The sequence below is a fragment of the Ascaphus truei genome, chromosome 2 (assembly GCF_040206685.1).
Source record: "Ascaphus truei isolate aAscTru1 chromosome 2, aAscTru1.hap1, whole genome shotgun sequence".
In the NCBI taxonomy this organism is placed as follows: Eukaryota; Metazoa; Chordata; class Amphibia; order Anura; family Ascaphidae; genus Ascaphus; species Ascaphus truei.
This window is the reverse complement of record NC_134484.1, coordinates 320,365,097-320,382,835: the sequence shown is the minus strand read 5'-3', so window position 1 is coordinate 320,382,835 and position 17,739 is coordinate 320,365,097. Positions and strand designations below refer to the sequence as shown.

The 17,739-nt window shown below is 44.9% G+C and overlaps 1 protein-coding gene across 5 annotated transcripts in view; it reads left to right on the top strand.

The window, feature by feature from the left end:
• The window catches only part of PDE1C (phosphodiesterase 1C), a 1,267,836-nt gene that overhangs the window by 1,236,215 nt on the left and 13,882 nt on the right, over window positions 1-17,739 (top strand). The window lies entirely within an intron of this gene.

Sequence of the window (17,739 nt, the reverse complement as noted above, 5' to 3'; positions counted from 1 at the left end):
CTGAACCACATTGGTTTTATGTCTGGGGACCCCCTGCTTCCTGAGATACAGGCACCTTTATGGGGTGCCGGTATCTCCTATGCAAGGAAATGTCCCGGTCACGTGACGCGGGACATTTCAATGCAGAGGGATACTGGCACCCCATAAAGGGGCCTATATCTCGGGAAGCAGGGGGTCCCCGGACATAAAACCAATGTGGTTCAGCTCCGGAGACCCCCTGCACCTCTACACTATTAAAGAAATGTATATCAATAAATATTTTAATAAACATCAATACACGCCCCCCCCCCCCCCCTCCGCCCAAACCCATAAAGTACAGTATTGGGAAAAATAACTATTATCCAGATATGGATAATAGATTATTTGCCCATTATTCATCACCATACAAAAATAAAGTAAATAAATACAGTTATACTTACCACAACAGCAGGTCCCTCTGTCCTCCGTAGCAAGAAAGCATATATACAAAATAAATACATTCAATGGCCCCTAATCCCTTAATCACCTTAGCGGTTACTAACCGCTATAGTCATTAAGGGGTTAACCCACCCTGACCCGATACCAACCCGGGAGGCCTAAGCACCCACCCTGACTGACTATACCCACCCTATACCCATTGAGTAGTATAGTGGTACATCATACCCATATAATAATAATATGGGCATGATAAACCTCTATAGCACTCAATGGGAACCCTAATTACAATACATTAATACACAAGACACATAATAATAAAACCTAACTAAACTCCAAAAAAACACACTTCACTAAATAAAAACAGTAGCCAGCTAATCCAATCAATAGAAGCAATTACAACATCAACAATGAATTAATTCAACCATTACCCAATCAAACCAATTAATCCCTAAACCAACTCAAAATGAATAGTAACACTAACCAATCCAAACAATGAATTACTCCAACATTAATGAACCATTAAAACTCAAAGAAATAAATTAAAATAATCTCTGAAGCAACCATAAAACATATTAACTAACATAATATAACATTAAGTACAAGCGAACACCAATCACAAACCTTTTATTACATTAAGCATGAACAAGCAAACAATCACATCCACATAATATACTGCAATGAAAAAAAGCAATAACAAGCGAGAAATGCCCCCCAAATATTGTCATAATAATATATTAATCTGTACCCTAAAGAGGTACAGATTAATATATTATCAGTCAATGTGCCTCTCCCAAAAAACACATCCAAAGACTAAACCTGTAAAAAGAGACATTTACAAACATTGAATATATTACTTAACATCAGAAGCGATGGCCCTCCGACTCCCGGGGTAACAGGAAGCTCACGTACCTTGAAGGCCTCCAACAGCATCCGATGCCATCCGCCATGAAGATTCGGCTCAGGTACCCCAATCTTCTTTTTTCTTTCTTTAATCACCTTCTTCTATCTTAATCTGTAACCATTTCTTGTTCTTCTTTATCTTCTTTCTTCATCTGTCAATCCAAAATACTCCATGTTAAATCCCAGCCAATGCTGTCTCGTCGGCTTCTTGGGCTCAAATGAGGCGTCACGGCCTCAAAATGGTTAACAGCCACCTGATTGGCTGTTAAAACCATGTTCCGACTTAATTTTTTTTTTTTTGCCGTGACGTCACTTAAAGGGAATGATGCCAGCCAATCAGAATGGCTGTGCTTCATTTGCCTTTAAGATGACGTCACGAAGCCGGCGTCACATGGTATTTCAGCCAATCAGATCGTGGGAACAAATTCCACACTCTGATTGGCTGAACTACCTTGTGACACAGCGGCCATTTTGGATTTAGTGACGTCATGTTAAAGGGAATGATGCCAGCCAATCAGAACGGCTGTGCTTAATTTCCCTTTAACATGACATCACTAAATCCAAGATGGCCACTGTATCACAAGGTAGTTCAGCCAATCAGAGTGTGGAATTGGTTCCCACGTTCTGATTGGCTGAAATACCATGTGACGCCGGCTTCATGACATCATCTTAAAGGCAAATGAAACACAGACATTCTGATTGACTGGCATCATTCCCTTTAAGTGACGTCAAGGCAAAAAAATTTTTTAAGTCGGAACATGCCTTAAATATGGCTTGCGACGTCACATCTACCCTCAAAATGGTTAACAGCCACCATTTTGAGGGTAGATGTGACGTCGCAAGCCATATTTAAGGCAGTGACACCTTATTTGAGCCCAAGAAGACGACGAGACAGCATCGGCTGGGATTTAACATGGGGTATTTTGGATTGACAGATGAAGAAAGACGGTAAAGAAGAACAAGAAATGGTTACAGATGAAGATAGAAGAAGGTGATCAAAGAAAGAAAAAAGAAGATTGGGGTACCTGAGACGGATCTTCATGGCGGATGGCATCGGATGCTGTTGGGGGCCTTCAAGGTAAGTGAGCTTCCTGTTACCCTGGGAGTCGGAGGGCCATTGCTTCTAATGGTAAATAATATATTCAATGTTTGTAAATGTCTCTTTTTACAGGTTTAATCTTTGGCTGTGTTTTTTGATTTTTTGGGGGAGGTACACTGACTGATAATATATTAATCTGTACCTCTTTAGGGTACAGATTAAAACATTATTATGACAATATTTGGGGGGCCTTTTCTCGCTTGTTATTGCTGTTGCTTTTTTTCATTGCAGTTTATTATGTGGATGTGATTGTTTGCTTGTTCATGCTTAATGTAATAAAAGGTTTGCGATTGGTGTTCGCTTGTACTTAATGTTATATTATGTTAGTGTAGCCGGGACCCCTTTTCCACCCTTTTGGTTGTTATGGGTGGGTATGCTGCAGTTAAGGAACACTCCGATAACGGAGGTTCCGCATAAGGGAGCTGCCATGTTATGGTTGGCGTGAGCGCAGACTTAGCCTAGCAGAGGTTGCGCATGCGCAGAGCGAGGGTGAGGAAAAGCCCGCGAAGGAGGTAGAGCACGACGGGTCCCAGCAGCCCCCGCGGGTCCCCGTGATGCGCCTGGACCAATGAGGTGCGAGGCCAGGAGGAAAAGGAAGAGGTTGCGCGCACGTGAGGTCAGAGTTGATTGGAGAGGAGAGGAGAAGGAGCTTCGGTGTGGGGAGGCAGACCGCCCCCTACCCAGGCCGCATGCGCCAGGCCCAGTTAGGCCCTGAGTCCCCGTAGAGACAAGCGGAGCTAGGGACTGGCCATAGTTAGGTTCCGGTTCCCTTTATTGCCACACTATCACCACTGGGACAGTTCTAAGTGAGCGGGAGGTCTGGGCTCAGACCCCGCTATCGAGCCGCAGCATGTCTGGGTGGGATCGCCCTAGACACCTACGGGTGACGTCATCTACACCTCGCTGATCCTTTGTGAAGATTGTAGCCGCACCGGGTACTGGAGTGCCTGGCAGGTAAATCTAAAGTGCACCAACGGTACCATCTTTCATTCAGGACACAGTGGCTGCGCAGTCACACTCATACACATTTCATTGACTCACTTGAGGGTGGGAGAACTATTCCCAAGGGGAACTGGACACGGGGTGGGATCACCCGGTGAAGGGAAACGGGAGGGTGAGCGTTTGGCTAGACGCGAGTATAGTGTCTCCTCTAGGGAGGGACACCTGTTGGTATAACATACGGTTCTGCAAGTAAAGTTAATTGGTTAAGGGATATTGCTGTGTGTGTGTTATGTACATAAGTCCTGCGAAGACTCACTTCCCCTCGGGGGAAGCTGTCGCAGGTGGATGCGCTGCACCAAGTTATAGGTACTGTGTGTACCCCAGGCTCTCCGTGGCAGAGGCTCAGACCCTGTGAGCCTACAGGTAATACAGCATATGGTAGTGGCCTATGTTCGCTAGGCAACAGTGCTACATTTTGAGGTGCTGCTGAGATCTTAGACCTGGGGTGCCCCTTGAGACAAAATTACCGCCAAAATGGCCCTTCCTTCACGTCAGGAAATACGCGACTGGGCGCGGCAAATGCACACGCCTGCCCGCCACGCCGTATCTGTGACACGAGTACCTATGGCCTTACCTTTATAGACTTTGCAAATGGCCCTACGACAACTACCGGGTTTTGCCAAAGCCCGCCTCGTAGATGTGCTCATAGACCAAGACGCTAAATGGAACACTTTGCTAGTAGATTGCCGGCGAGACCTAGTAGTACTAGAACCTGCCGTCCCTCAATATCTACCGCTGCCCGATGCTCCACCTGGCGGCAGCTCTTTTGTCTATCCACTTCGGGACCCTCCTGTATGGGAACTAGATGACGACGACCCCACACTTCCTTTTGCTTACTATCCCGCGAGCGGGGCGGCTAGCTGTCAGTCAGACTCTAGCTATCCCGGGTCTAGCGCATCCGCCGAAGTAGGGGTGCGTAGTGATATGCTGCAGAAACTCAATGACAAGATAGACCAGTTAATCACCCCCTCCAGCTTACCACCGTTAGTAGAAGCACTTACCTTAGCCACGCATTCCCAAAGCTACCGGAAATTAAAGGCCTTCTCGGGGACGCTACCTGTGCCCACGGGAGAGGATGGGATTGACCCATGGAAGGAGCACACTAGGGGAGTAATGGAGGAATGGTCTTGCACCGACGTGGTGAAACGGCAATGACTCATGGAGTGCTTACGACCCCCGGCGTCCACATTGATCAGCATCCATCGAGAGCAATACCCCGACCTAACCGCTCGTATGATGATCGAGTTCCTAGTTGAGGCCTATAGCGCGACCGAGGATGATGGGGCCTTGTGGGCCAAATACTATGCCATCAATTAAAAGGATGGTGAAGACCTGTCTGCCTATATACACCGAGTGCAAATCTCCCTTGGGCCCCTGCTGCATCATAAATATGTGGCTGCCTCCCAGATGGACGAATACCTCCGCAAGCTATACCTACGAGAGTCCAGTCCTACTCACCCTATAGCAAACATGATTCGCGACAACCTAACTCGAGGGCCCCCCTCCCTCGTTTATCAAACTCTTGCAGCAAGTCAAAGAGCACGAGACGCATCTTATGCTTCACTCTCCCCAGAAGGCTAAAGCAGTCAGCAGCACTAAGCCAAAAGGAAGTGCTGAAAAGGAGGACCCACCGGACAAACCTGGTTCCAAACGGCCGAAATACGCTGGACGAACCTCGCCTCCGTATGACCGCCGTACCCCACCCCGGGATATGTCCTGCTACAAATGCGGGAAGAAAGGACATATCTCCTACGATTGTCAGATGGGAGAGTCTCGCCACCGAAGCCCGTCACCCAAGAAGTTCACGTCCCAGGCCATGGTCTGCGATGTGTATGCGGTGGGCCCAGAAACTCCGGTGTCCCCCCAAAGTGGCGAAGACCCCGAAGAGGAGGGTAACCGTGTGGGACCGGTAGCGCTGATCCGGGTGTTAGTGGACGGGATCTACTCCTCCGCACTACTGGACACGGAGTCTCAAGTCACCATCATATATCTGGGGTTCTATGATCAACATCTCCAGAAGCGGCCTCTGAGAGCGGCAGGGCATATCAAAGTACGAGGCTTAAGCAATGACGACTACCCCATGGACGGGCTGGTGACCGTGGATCTGGAGATACAGCAGCTCAACACGGGGAAGTCTCACCCCATGAAGGTGGACGCCTTGGTGTGTCCTGAACCCAAAGATGCATCCAAGTACCCGATCATCCTAGGCACGAATGCGGACATTGTACAAGACGTCATCCGGGCCTATCTACACAAAGCTAACGAACTGCCCATGTCCGGCTTACAGTTGCAGCTGGTCCAGGTGGATCCAGCTCCTCCTCTATCTCCCTCGGAGGACTACGGACTGTTGTTCTGTGGGCAGGGAGAGTTGACCAGACTCTTACCTGGCGAGACGCAGAGGGTACCCGCCTGGTGTGCCTACGCTGAACGAGTAGACGAGGAGCAGCTGTTTTCATTAGAAAGCACACCCGAAGAAGATGTCCGCCGAGGATATCGGCTGGTGACAGAATTCCGAGATTGGCCAACAGCCATTCCCCGTCGAATTTATGTGATGGTGCATAATCTTTCGCCTTTCCCCCTGGCCATCGACGCGGGACAGCGAATAGGGAGAATTTACCCCGTCAGCTCGGTGGATGAAGCCGTACAGGTAAAGACTACCAGAGTGGACGAACCCGGATCGCCGTTAGAGTTTGACTTCGGTTCATCTGGACTGTCGGACGCCTGGAAAGAACGATTGCGAGTACAGCTGGAGGAACGACGATCCGTATTCTCTACTAGGGAAATGGATGTGGGATGTAGTCGCAACGCCCAACACACCATTCGGATGACTGATACCAAACCCTTCCGGGAGCGTTCCCGTCAGCTAGCCCCTAGGGATGTAGAGGATGTACGAGCTGCGATCAACGAAATGGAAGAAGCCGGAATTGTCACAGAATCACGAAGCCCTTACGCCTCACCCATAGTGGTCATGCGAAAGAAGAATGGGACCGTGAGGTTATGTGTTGACTACCGGACGCTGAACAATCGAACGGTACCAGACCAGTATAATCTTCCCCGCATAGAAGAAATCCTGGATACCCTACATGGAAGCCAATGGTTCAGTGTACTGGACCTTCGGTCCGGCTACTACCAAGTACCTATGAGCCCCGAGGATCAAGAGAAGACTGCGTTCGTTTGCCCCCCTAGGGTTCTATCAATTCACCCGTATGCCCCAAGGCATATGTGGTGCCCCCGCCACATTCCAGCGGCTAATGGAGAAGACTCTAGGTGACTTGAACCCCCGAGAATGCCTCGTGTATTTAGATGACATCATAGTCTTCGGGAAAACCCTGGAAGAACATGAGGCTCGACTCTTGAAAGTACTTGACCGATTAGCGCAAGAAGGGCTCAAACTCACCTTGGATAAATGCCGTTTCTGCCGGACCTCGGTGACTTACGTGGGACACATAGTGTCCGGTGAGGGAATTGCCACAGACCCCGCCAAGATAGAAGCTGTTGTCAATTGGCCCCGCCCTGACAATGTGGGGGAGTTGCGGTCGTTCCTGGGATTCTGCGGCTACTATCGCAGGTTTTGTGGAGGGGTACTCCAGACGGGCCAAAGCCCTCAACGGCCTCCTTAAAATATATCCGGAGGACACAGGCCGGAAGGCCACATCTGCTCGACAGTCCTTCGGGGACAAATGGACACCCGAGTGTGAACAAGCCTTTACGTATCTGAAACAGAGTCTGACGGCGGCCCCCGTGCTGGCCTATGTCAACCCCGAACAACCGTATATACTACATGTGGATGCTAGCCTTAACGGCCTAGGAGCAGTATTACATAAAAAGTATCCCGAGGGATTGCAACCTGTAGCGTATATCAGCTGCAGTCTTACTGCCAGTGAGCAGAACTACCCCGTGCAAAAACTCGAGTTCTTGGCCCTCAAGTGGGCCATTGTGGACAAACTTCGTGATTACCTGTACTGTGTGTCATTCGAGGTGCGGACCGACAATAATCCCCTCACCTACATCATGACCTCCGCCAAACTCGACGCGGCCGGGCATCGCTGGTTGGCCGCTCTATTCAATTACACTTTCACCTTGAAATACAAGCCAGGCCCCCTGAACATTGGAGCGGACGCCCTGTCTAGGCGACCAGGGCTGGCCACTACCCCCTGACGAAGATCAGTGGGAAGAAATTCCAGGACCCGGAATAAGGGCCCTATGTGGTACAGCTGCCATAGTCAATGACCAAGTGGCATTCTCTGAATTACGAGTGGCTGATTCTCTAGGGTGTACATCAAATGCTATCCCGGAAGCCTATCGAGACCCCAGTGGTATGCATGTTACTCCAGACAAGATCATAGCCTGGAAAGATATGGTACGATACCAAGAGCAAGACCCGGTTGCAGGGGCCATTCGTTATGCCATCCGACAAAATCGCCCGGCCCTCCTCCGACAGGCCCCGGGGGATGTAGGAGGTCTACTGATGCAGGAAGCTGACAAATTCGAAATACGAGACAATTTGCTATACCGAGTTGTGGAGTATCATAATCACCCGAACAGAAGACAATTAGTACTGCCAAAAAGACTACAGTACTTGGTACTGAAGGCTCTACACGATGAACACGGCCATTTGGGGATAGACAAGACTTTTGGACTAGTGAGAGATAGATTTTTCTGGCCAAAGATGTGAGAAACAGTAGAGTATCACTGCCGACAGTGTGTGCGGTGTATTCAGCAGAAGACCTTACCCACCAGGGCCGCCCCAATGGGCCACTTAAAAAGTACGGGACCCATGGACTTAGTATGTATGGATTTTCTGTGTTTCGAACCTGATAGCCGTGGCATAGGGAATGTGTAGGTCATCACGGATCACTATACCCGATATGCCCAGGCCTTTCCGACCAAAGATCAAAAAGCCATTACGGTGGCCAAGGTGCTCTGGGAGAAGTACTTCATGCATTATGGGCTTCCTCAACGCCTCCATTCAGATCAAGGAAGAGACTTCGAAAGCAAATTAATAAAAGAACTGCAGAAACTCTTGCATATCAATAAGTCCCGCACTACTTCATACCACCCTGAAGGGGATGCCCTGCCGGAACGATTCAACCGTACCTTACTAGACATGTTAGGTACATTAATGGGGGTGGAAAAGACTGAATGGAGTCGGCATGTGGAAACATTAGTGCATGCTTACAATTGCACGCGACACGATTCCACCGGGTTCTCACCCTACTTTCTCATGTTTGGCCGAGAAGCTAGACTGCCTGTGGACATACGGTTAAGAGTCTCCACCGAGACTACACATTTCCGCTATGTGCAGCGATTGCAAGAGAATCTGCAACGTGCCTACCTACAAGCCGAGAAGTCCACCGAAAAACTGAATGCCGGGAATAAAAGGCGGTATGATCATAAAGTTAAACACAGAGACATTAAACCTGGCAATGCAGTGCTTCTCCGTAACCTGGGAGTACCGGGGAAACATAAGTTGGCTGACCGATGGCGGGAGGGAGTGTATGAGGTAGCCTCTCAAATGCCCGGCCTTCCAGTTTACCGCATTAAAGACTCGGAGGGCCGGGTGAAGAACTGGCATCAGAATCATTTACTCCCTATTCCCCGAGTGGAGGAGGGGGATTTGGAATGGCCGTCATCCTCGTTGGATGGGGAGATATCAATGGAAGAAGAAGAGTCAGGGAACTCCGATGTTCTGGAAGATACACAAGAGGGAACCTCTCAAAGGTTGGCCCTCAACAGAGAGCACCTCCCGGCGGAGCTTCGGGTAAAGGGCTCCGGTAGCGCTCACCCCCGGGGGTGGCAACGGAAGATTCAGTATTGGACCCGCTGAGCCCGTGCTTCGTACCCATCCATGACAATGTAGAAATTGCAACCCCCTGAAGGGAAGAAGTCCAGGTGCAAGACTCAGACAGTCACTCTCCCGAGGGAGTGACCGAACAGCAGTTAAGGCGAAGTCAGAGGAATGGGCAACCTCCAATGAGGATGGCCTACGATCAGTTTGGGGCACCCCACTATCAGGCTCAGCAGTGGGCTCGCAATCGAGTGAAATCAGTAATTGTGATGTTTAGTGAGATGTACAATCTGATTTAGAGGAAGAATGTTATGTTAAGCATTATCCATTATATAACGTTGTGCCAGTTTAAGGTATCGTCCAAGCGGGGTCGTTGGAATCCGCAGGGAGGAGGATGTAGCCGGGACCCCTTTTCCACCCTTTTGGTTGTTATGGGTAGGTATGCTGCAGTTAAGGAACACTCCGATAACGGAGGTTCCACATAAGGGAGCCGCCATGTTGTGGTTGGCGTGAGCGCAGACTTAGCCTAGCAGAGGTTGCGCATGTGCAGAGCGAGGGTGAGGAAAAGCCCGCGAAGGAGGTAGAGCACGATGGGTCCCAGCAGCCCCCGTGGGTCCCCGTGATGCGCCTGGACCAATGAAGTGCGAGGCCAGGAGGAAAAGGAAGAGGTTGCGCGCACGTGAGGTCAGAGTTGGTTGGAGAGGAGAGGAGAAGGAGCTTCGGTGTGGGGAGGCAGACCGCCCCCTACCTAGGCCACATGCCCCAGGCCCAGTTAGGCCCTGAGTCCCCGTAGAGACAAGCGGAGCTAGGGACTGGCCATAGTTAGGTTCCGGTTCCCGTTATGGCCACACTATCACCACTGGGACAGTTCTAATTGAGCAGGAGGTCTGGGCTCAGACCCCGCTATCGAGCCGCAGCGTGTCTGGGTGGGATCGCCCTATACACCTATGGGTGACGTCATCTACACCTCACTGATCCTTTGTGAAGATTGTAGCCGCACCGGGTACTGGAGTGCCCGGCAGGTAATTCTAAAGTGCACCAACGGTACCATCTTTCATTCAGGACACAGTGGCTGCGCAGTCACACTCATACACATTTCATTGACTCACTAAAGGGTGGGAGAACTATTCCCAAGGGGAACTGGACACGGGGTGGGATCACCCGATGAAGGGAAATGGGAGGGTGAGCGTTTGGCGAGACGCGAGTATAGTGTCTCCTCTAGGGAGGGACACCTGTTGGTATAACATACGGTTCTGCAAGTAAAGTTAATTGGTTAAGGGATATTGCTGTGTGTGTGTGTTATGTACATAAGTCCTGCGAAGACCCACTTCCCCTCGGGCGGAAGCTGTCGCAGGTGGAGGCGCTGCACCAAGTTATAGGTACTGTGTGTACCCCAGGCTCTCCGTGGCAGAGGCTCAGACCCTGTGAGCCTACAGGTAATACAGCATATGGTAGTGGCCTGTGTTTGCTAGGAAGCAGGGCTACATTAGCTAATGTGTTTTATGGTTACTTCAGAGATTGTTTTAATTTATTTCTTTGAGTTTTAATGGTTACATTCATTAATGTTGGAGTAATACATTGTTTGGATTGGTTAGTGTTACTATTCATTTTGAGTTGGTTTAGAAATTATTTGGTTTGATTGGGTAATGGTTGAATTAATTCATTGTTGATGTTGTGATTGCTTCTATTGATTGGATTAGCTGGCTACTGTTTTTATTTAGTGAAGTGTGTTTTTTTGGAGTTTAGTTACATTTTATTACTGTGTGTCTTGTGTATTAATTTATTGTCATTAGGGTGCCCATTGAGTGCTATAGAGGCTTATCATGCCCATATTATTATTATATGGGTATGATGTACCACTATACTACTCAATGGGTATAGGGTGGGTATAGTCAGTCAGGGGTGTGTGCTTAGGCCTCACGGATGGGTGAAGGGGGAATTAGCCCTAAGGATGGGTGTTTAGACGTTGCGGATGGGTAGCAGTTGGGTTAACCCCTTTATTACCTTAGCGGTATTAACTGCTAAGGTAATAAAGAGGTTAACTCCCTCCGCAACCCCCCCGCAAAGCCTAAACAGCCACTAAGGGCCAAATTCCCCCTTAACCCAACCTTGCTAGCCACAGTATTGTATTGTATTGTATGTTTCTTACAGTAAGCCTAGCACAGGTGTTTAACCCCTTCATTGCCTTAGCAGTTAGCCACTAAGGTAATGAAGTTGCTGTACATGCATGTTTCCTACTTCGGATGCATGCCGGGGGCGTCCGGAGCTACTATTAATGGCTATCAGCTCCGGAGACCCCCGGCATCAATCTGAGGCAGGAAAGGGGCCTGATTTTTTCTAAGTCCCGACACATCGCTGCTCATCGAGGCATCTCCCCATCAATTTACCAAAATTTTTGTGGTGAATTGGATTTGGCGAGAACGCCTTTTATTGCTGCGATAGGTTTCGACAGCCGACTCGCGGGTCTCTGAATCGCGCAAGTTTATCAACCCTCCGAAAATGATCGATAAGCGGTTGATCGCTGCTCAGTTGGCGAATTTCGGATGGTGATAAAATTTTGCGGCGATACAGGCCGTTATCGAGCACTAATCAAGGCTATCTGAATACGAGTACCCATTTTGGGTGATAAGTGCTCGATAAGGGCCTTATCGAGGCTTTCTGAATAAGGCCCAAAGTTCTACTGTAAATATTCAACCTTGAGTCAATATAGGTAGGTGCACAAAGGGTAAAACTAGTGGGGGAAAAAATGAAACACCTCAGTAGGGAGATTATTCCAAGCACTCAAAACGTAATAAAATTAGTACAGAGATCAGTAATTATATAAAAAAAAAAAGGGTTGAGGTTGGGGTATGTGTAAGATCAATAATGAATGGCCAATTTATCCTGCATGAATAATTCTGAAGAATAATTCCCTAGATAATTTATGTACGGTACTGTTTGGCTTATAAGAACCCTCCTAGTAGACGGGGGATCCACAGATGATGGGTGAGTACAATGGGTTTAATTTGTCAAAATTAGAAAATAGCATTGATCCCGAATAGTTCTAAGTCAAATATGAGTCACTCATCCAGAGTTGATGAGTTATACGGACTGGTATATTTAAAAAGTAAATCTTTATTTAATAAGGCTACAGCTAAAAAATCAACAAAGTACTAATGAAGTGCTCATATAATACAGTGAAAAAAAATGATTAAAATCATTTCTCCCACAAACAATAGCAGTTGTTTAGGAATACTGCCACCAATCAATTGTCATGATTTGTAGCCAAGGTCCCTCTGTTTCCCAGAAATGTAAAGTTTTAGTTTTCAGTCTTCCTTACTAGGAAAACAAAATGGTGGCCAAAGTGCAAGCCAATAGGAGGCTGGTGCTATCTTTAAAAATCTAGAGAGTGCACCAGCTGTTAAAACTGTAAGTAACTCGGAAACTGTAGGGTCCCTATAGTTGAAAATGGAGGGGTTCAATTCTGTAGGACTCTCTGGTGTAAATCATGCAAAAAGAGAACAAATTAAAAAATTGGGGCGAATTGCTGCTTTAACCCTTGGGTGCCCTATGACGTAGCTTCTACATCATGTGGGCCATCACACCAGAAGCCACCTGAACGTGATATGAACAGAAGAGGAGGACCTCCCTTTTCCGCTCGGATCACTGTGGTGACAACGTGATCATGTGATAGTTGAGGAGTGATCACAATGTGCAGAAGGGGCCGTGTCCCTCTGGTGCCACAGCCCACCTGGCACTCAAATGGTTAATGTAAACCATGTAATATGCATAATATGTTTTTTCCCCTCATCAAATGAAACATGCCTCTGATTATTATAACCTGTTTCACTCTTTCACTTAACCCATTGAGTGCCAATATGTCTAGGGGCACAAATGCCACTATTTAGAAAGTGTTGCTATTCCATAGGACCCCTTTCCAGCAGTCACATAATAGCCATTTACTTGAATGAGCCGTAGCAAGTCTTCTGGCATTGGATTGAAGTAGTGGCACTCTGGATTTATAATTTAAAAAGTGGTGGTTCTCCTTCTCAATCAGAACCATCATACTCTGGTAACTGCGAAAATCCCTGATACTCTACCCCCTTGGGAATTTCTATAAAGGGCACAGGAAAACACAAAGTTAAAAGTACACCTACATGTCTAATATACATATGGGATTTTAAAAATAATGGCCATTTGATCCATTTAGCCTTAATACCTTCTTAACTTAGACTTGTTTTCTCATTTATTACATTGGCTTATTTTGCCACTTTGAGAGTTAGTGACTGTATCACTTTTCGAATTTATAAGTTATCACTTATCGAAATGACACAGAAAAAGCATGGGGAAGAAACATTTAAATGAGCAACGTATAATCTCCATCCAAACGCACTTATTCAGTATACTGTATTGTGAAGTGGCTTGACTGAATATTTAAAACATTTTCAATAGAAAACGGTTACCAGAGAACCCCACTCTGCATAATTACCAATTCTTTATCATTTGTATACAGTATTTCCTTATCTTTGTTACACACATGACAATGGGAATACATGTGTTTGTTTTACCTATGTTATGCAGATGTACAGTACTGTATGTGTTCAGTAAAACTGCAAATTATACGGTGACATGTGTGTTATCACACGTTGATTATATTTTTATAAAGATCTATATACATTTTTAAGATACAGTATGCGCTATTTTTTATTTGTAGCATTCCTGTTTATATATTTTATTGGATTTGAACAGTGTTGTAAAATTATAATATTCCACCCACATTTATCTATCTCTTTTCTTCATCACTGTTCCAATGCAATAGACATAATCACCAGTGAAAATGTTAGTGCTAAAAAGTGATACAAAGCTTCAAAAAACAGGTGTGCTATGTACAGATGTAGCGGGCGTCAAACACTAGTGCAGCAGAGTGCGATACTATTTCAAATTATTTCCTAGTTATTAAATGATGTTTCAAGAAACAAGAAGTTCACAACACTGTGATGCTTACCCGTTTCACGCAATATCGTGTCTTACTTTCACACCTCATGTTACACCTGACCAACAGTGGAGAAGCTACTTGAAGGTTTAGTACGGGTTTATATTCAGGAATACCTAATAGATAACAAAATGATTAGCAATAGTTCGCATGGATTTATGAAGTATGTCATGCCAAACTAACCTTATTAGTTTCTTTGAGGTGGTAAGTAGGAATTTAGACCCGAGTAATGCAGTTGATATGGTCTACTTCGATTTTGCAAAGGCTTTTCAGTTTGTGCTAAAGTTCTGAGTGGAGTACCACCAGGATTGGTACTTGGACCATTGCTTTTTAACTTGTTTATTAATGACCTTGAGGTTGGCATAGAGAGCAAAGCCTTCATCTTTGCTGATGACACTAAATTGCGTATGGTAGTAGAATCAGAGCAGGGTGTAAATTTATCTCCGAAGGACTTTAATGGCCTGGAAGACTGGGCAGGTAAATGGCTGATGAGGTTTAATACAGATAATTGTAAGGTTATGCATTTAGTAAACAAGAATAAACAGTCGAGTTACAAATGCAATGGGGCAACATTAGGTCAATCCTTGATGGAGAAGACTTTAGGAGTGCTTGTAGACAGCTGGCTTAGCAATAGTGTCCAATGTCATGCAGTACTGTAGCTGTGAGGCAAATAAAATCTTATCTTGCATTAAACGGGGAATGGATGGAAGGGAAGTAAACATAATTATGTCACTTTATAAAGTGTTAGTAAGATCACACCTTGAATATGGAGTACAGTTTTGGACATTATGGAACTAGAAAAAGTGCAGAGAAGTGCTACCAAATTAATAAAAGGGGTGGAGAAACTGACACGAGGAGAGGCTAGCTAAATTAGATTTTTTTTTAAATTAGAAAAGAGGCGTCTAAAGAGAGCATATGATAACTATATACAAATATATTTGGGGTCAATACACAGAGCTTTAAAAAGAACTATTCATCCCAAGGGCGGTACAGATGACACGGGTCATCCCTTAAATTTGGAGGAAAGGCGATTTCACCAGCAACAAAGGAAAGGGTTCTTTACAGTAAGGGCAGTTAAAATGTGGAATTCATTACCCATGTTGTTCAAAAAAGGTTGGACATATTTTTAGAAAGTAAAGGTATATAGTTACTGTATATACAGTACTGTACCAAATAAGTAAACATGGAAAGGATGTTGATCCAGGGAGTAATCCTATTGTCATTATTGGGAGTCCGGAAGGACCTTATATTTCCCCTTATGAGATATCATTGGATAATATTTCACTGGGGTTTTTGTTTGCCTTCCTCTGGATCAAAACACTGTAAATACAATTAAAGCATACATATCTATAGCCTACATTTAGCATACAGCAGGTTGAGCTTGATGGACATGTCTTTTTTCAACATCATCTGCTATGTACAGTAACTTTGTAACCACTTACTACAATAATTGTAAGAAATTAGTAATGCGTTTAACATTTAGAGGGTAGTCTAATGACTGATACACTGTGACATTAAATAGTCTTCTAAAACGAGTAAAATATTGTACAGTCACTTTAGTCTTTAGATTACTTTTTTGTTACTACAGATTTAACACATGCCAGCTGGTCTTAATAATATGAAATGTTCTATATCACATCAGCATTGCCATTAAGTCCATGTTCTGTGTGATACTGTATTGATAGATGTTATTTTACCACTATGGCCAATTGCACAGGTCACATCCATAGTATTGTCTCAACAATGTAATTAGCATGGAAAGTCTTGCATAATAAACTTACAGTAGACTTGATGTGTCTACATAATTGGTTACACAATAGACGTATAGATTTATATTTATTATCAGGGGACTTTCAAATACTAAGTTCAGTACTTGAGCGAAGTGTCTTGAGCAACACAACCCATATATATATATATATATATATATATATATATATATATATATATATATATATATATATATATACTTTATATGAAAAAAAAAATATATATATATACTGTATATGAAAATATATGTTGTTCTAAGGTTCACTGATACTGGTTGCACATTATATCACAATGGTATGCAGCTGCAATTAACATGAGTCATGTAGCTGCAAAGATAGGTTAAAGCCATAAACCATCTCATGAATGAAAAAACAACATCCTGTTTGTTAAAAACCATATTTTTTTGCTGTAGATGAATGGCAAGCAATGTTAACCATAGAAATAAATAAGAAATCGCGATGTTAATCGGAGGAATGGCAAAAGCACCCTAAATACAGTACTGTACTTCAGTATTGCCAACATATATCATCATAAGATTTGTATTCAATCCTTGCTATTAAACCATTATTCAAATGTACTGTAATAGGGTTTACTATTCAATTGATGTGCATTTCTTTTTTAAATGAAGACTTTAAAACCAGGGATGGTCTGCAATCAAAATTATGACATAGAACTAGATCAGGAGTGGTCATCTCTAGTCCACAAGGGCCACCAACAGGTCAGGTTTTAAGGATATCCCTGCTTCAGTACAGGTGGCTCAATCCCTGAAGCAGGGATATCCTGAAAACCTGACCTGTTGGGGGCCCATGAGAGACTGGAGCTTGCCATTCCTGATGTAGAGTAAATATTGTTCTTATTTACCTTGTGTTTTTTTGGCAAAGCTGTTCATCTTATGAAACTTCTTTTCTGACAGGTTAGCCACTAATGTATGTAAAAAAAAATATATGTACCGTATGTCCATCATTTTATCAAATACAATAAATAAGGTTTCTCCATAAATTACTCATAAAATGACTGCTTTTTGTTTTGTATTTGTAGCAACAATATTATGGCATTTGCTAGCACTACATACCGTTGCAATCTGTGTATTGTAGGAATACTGTCAAGCACTAAATATATATATATATATATATTTATTTACTGTATAGTTTTAAACATGCAGTCTGGTTTTCACTTGATCTTTTCCCAGCATGAGATAGTAATTACATAAAAGGATACTATTTGTGGTTCAAAATAAAAAGTGTGATCGTTAAGGGAGATGCACTAATAAGTAGTAAGTCATTGGAGTCCAAGTTCAGCCCTCAAGGGCCACAGACAGGCCATGTTTTCAAGATCTCAAACTAAAGCGGCAATCACAGCTGGCGCACCCCCCCACCCCCATTATTTCCCTTTTTTTAAATATTACATAGACCCTCTGCTTCCGGAGATACAGACCTCCATAAGCGGTGCTGGGTGCTGGTAGTCAGTCTGGCTCAGCTACCAGGTTTCAAATAATGGCGAAGTTTCAAAGCTCCCGCGTCTTGCGGTTCAATAGGAAGCGGTGACGTCGTCAGGCGCATCTTTCTATTTGCCCACATGACGCGGGAGCTTTAAACTTGCAAGAGATACCGGTAGCCCCTTCAGAGGTAAGTATCTCTGGAAACATGGGGGTCCACAGAGCTGAAATTAATGGGGTTCAGCTCCAGAGACCCCTGCTTCAATCATAGGTTAAAAAAAAATAAGAAAATCAAACCCGGCTTGGATTTCTCTTCTAGCATGTAATAAACAAATGAAGCTAACTTTACTACAGTACTA